This window comes from Mastomys coucha, chromosome X (assembly GCF_008632895.1).
Source record: "Mastomys coucha isolate ucsf_1 chromosome X, UCSF_Mcou_1, whole genome shotgun sequence".
In the NCBI taxonomy this organism is placed as follows: domain Eukaryota; kingdom Metazoa; phylum Chordata; class Mammalia; order Rodentia; family Muridae; genus Mastomys; species Mastomys coucha.
This window is the reverse complement of record NC_045030.1, coordinates 135,708,222-135,711,438: the sequence shown is the minus strand read 5'-3', so window position 1 is coordinate 135,711,438 and position 3,217 is coordinate 135,708,222. Positions and strand designations below refer to the sequence as shown.

The 3,217-nt window shown below is 45.2% G+C and overlaps 1 protein-coding gene across 4 annotated transcripts in view; it reads right to left on the bottom strand.

The window, feature by feature from the left end:
* Positions 1–3,217, bottom strand: part of Tmem164 (transmembrane protein 164) — a 150,239-nt gene that overhangs the window by 29,523 nt on the left and 117,499 nt on the right. The window lies entirely within an intron of this gene.

Below are 3,217 nucleotides of genomic sequence, written 5' to 3'. Positions count from 1 at the left end.
GAGGAAGAGGAGGAGGAGGAGGAGGTGGTTTGGAAGCTAGGGCAATTAACAGGCCCAAACCTTGAGAAGGTAGGGGTGCAACTAACATATTTTTCAATAAAAGTTCCTCAGAATACTGCCTGACCCTGCAAGAGAAATACCGAGAACCATAGGTCATGCACTTCCGAGAATATGAGGGAACTGAACAGCAACAACAACAAATCAGTAGTCAAAAGGAGAGTAGAAATGGGCAGGGAAGACAGCTCAGTTGATAGACTGCTGTCTAGTAAATACAAGATCCTGCGTTTGATCCTGACGTTACATAAACCAGGCATGGACATATGCATAGGCGCCTCTCATTCCACTTTCAGAAGGTGGAGGTCAGAGAATTAGAAGCATGAAGGGAGAGGGAGGGAGAGGTGGTAGAGAGACTGATAAAAGAGAAGCACATTTCCCTGAAGTGGAGATGAAACAATTAACTAGAGAGGACAGTGGAGTTGCTAGGCAACACACAGGGCAGGGTCCACAGCACAGCCTTGAGGAAAACAGAGGAGTCTTAGTTCCGCTGAGAGCTGCTGGCCAGGTAGGGGGTGCTTCCAAGAAGGAAACCATTCAATCCCTCTACATCATTTATTCTTCAATCCTTCTGCAGTGTATGCAGTATCATGGCCCACCCTATGTGCATAAACAAGTGCAGTGTGCAAGATACAATGAAGAAAAACACACAAACATTAACCACAAGGACAAAGACAAGAACAACAATAACAACAAACCAAAACAAAGCAAAACAAAAAGGAAATTTAGTCCAAGAAACTAAAGGCAAAGAGTTGGGAGGGAAGGAAACTGGGAAAGGAAGGGCTGTGCTGAAGCAGGAAATGAACTTTGTGGACAAGATTGGCCATGTGGCCTGGGATGATCTGTAAAGATGGTAGAAATGAGGAAGGAATGGGATTCCTACTTAACATTAGACAGCCCAGCTCCAGGAACAGCAACTTTGTGCTCATGCCAAACAGTACTCCTGAACACTAGAGATTCCTATACAACAGCAATCTGGAGTTAAAACCACTGAGCATTTCTGTCAGGAAATTTCTCAGCATCTTGAGAACAGGAACCTGAAACTATTTTTCTTGGTTTACAAGGGACTTGTCATCTCATCTCTCCAGATTCATGCCTCTTCCTGAAGGGGTAGAGACCAAAAGCAACATTAGCCTTTGGAAGAAATCCAGTATTTTCTCTTCATGCTCACAATTCCCACATGAACAGCAGATGGCAGCAAAGAGTTAGGAAAAAAAAAAACCTGGCCCAGGGAAATAGCTCTACACCATCAGGATAGAAGGTAGAGGGCCTTTAAGTTCTATGGGTTGGTTAGGTGCTCTTACCGGGACCTGGAGTAAATGAGACATCATTCTTCCTGTCTTGTCAGCTAGATCCCCACCACACTCAGGTGACAAGGAGGGATTAGCATTAAAAGAACATACCACCCCTTCTTATGGGCCTATTTTGCATCTCCTGCGTTAGGGGCCTCAGATAATTGTAGCATTTCCTCTAGGGATATACAATCATCTTCCTGGAGTTGACCTTTGGAAATGGCACTGTTTCCACACTCCGTCCTCTCTGTAGCATTTACTATGCTGTGCTGTGCTGCTCAAGCTTCCCCTGGTCCCCATTCACAACTAAGAATGCCTGCCACATGGGAGGTGGTCAACGGCTCCACACTGAATAAATTGTGAAGTGAAGCAGGAACTAAAGGACACACAGGACGGGATTTCTGGGCTGCTGTGGTAAAGACAAAAACATCTGGCCTTCTGGACAGTACCATATGTGGGAGAAAGTATTAGTCAGGGAAGGGAGTTTGGCTAGCCTTTGAATTCTAGCTTTGTTCCGTAGAGCAATGGACAGAGTACCCAATGTTCTTGACCTTAAATTTCTTGTATATAGCAGTATCCATGACCAGACTATTTAAAAGTGTGCATAAACAAAATATGCATAGTACACATATTCTGCACAGAACAAGCAGTCATGGGGGCTGGAGAGATGGCTCAGCGTTTAAGAGCACTGACTGCTCTTCCAAAGATCCTGAGTTCAAATCCCAGATGGTGGCTCACAACCACCCGTAATGAGATCTGACGCCCTCTTCTGGTGCGTCTGAAGACAGCTACAGTGTACTTACATATAATAATAAATAAATCTTTAAAAAAAAACAAGCAGTCATGAAAAAGGTAGTTACTAATGTTTACTGTGACTTTCACTATGGTTTTTGGTACTACAGCTTCTCCTCAAGTGGAAGTGAAGGAATCTTTAAAACTAGGAATCGAGTAGCCAGGAAGACTCAGAACCCCAATTCCTCAACTCAGCTGCCTCCAAGAACGCAAAAACTGATCCCTATGTAGAGAATTGGCATCCCAGGCTGTCTTCCTTCCAACCCCTTCCCCCAACTCCCACCCCAGAAGGAAGAAGGTACAAAACCATTTCAATTACAAGCATGTTGATTTGTCCACCCTTCCAAGCACCCATCTCAGAAGAAAGGACCACTAAGATAGCTATCTATGGGGCTGGGTGGCCTGGTTCCATTCGGAATGCATGTAGTCTATTATTAATTAGACCACTGCCTATGTCACCAGGGACAGAGCTGGGAAACAGCAAGAATCTTCTGGATGTCAGCTGTCTCTGGAAACTCAGTAGGGAAAAACAATACTTTCAAATAAACGAAGGCAAGAGTTCTTGACCAGCATGAGACACCCTAGCAGTTATCATCAGGTTAAAGCAGCCTCCAAGAATAGTCAAAGTTTGGAAAACTGGCCTGACAGGACCGGCAAGTACTGCAAAGGGTACCAGCTGCTGCCATGTTTAAAGCCATAGAAATGAACCAGCAAGTACTGCAAGGGTACCAGCTGCTGAGCCACAGGCCCCCTGTGGCCTTGGGCTATGTTTAAAGTCATAGAAATGGACCAGCAAGTACTGCAAGGGTACCAGCTGCTGAGCCCAAGGCCCCCTGTGGCTGAAAGACCCCTGGGGAAGACCCCCACTCAAATCTGAGGAGGACGTACACCCAAGGAATCACGAGAGACCACATCTTGATGTAATTACAAGAGGTATATTTTAATTTTCAGGACGCCCTGGTTTGGCACCACAGTTATCTCACGCAGGAGATAATGGAGCTGACCAGGAGACTTGAAAGTTAGGGGTTTTTATAGGAAAAAGGTCTGAGGGAACAAAGGAATCAGTGTGGTCATACATG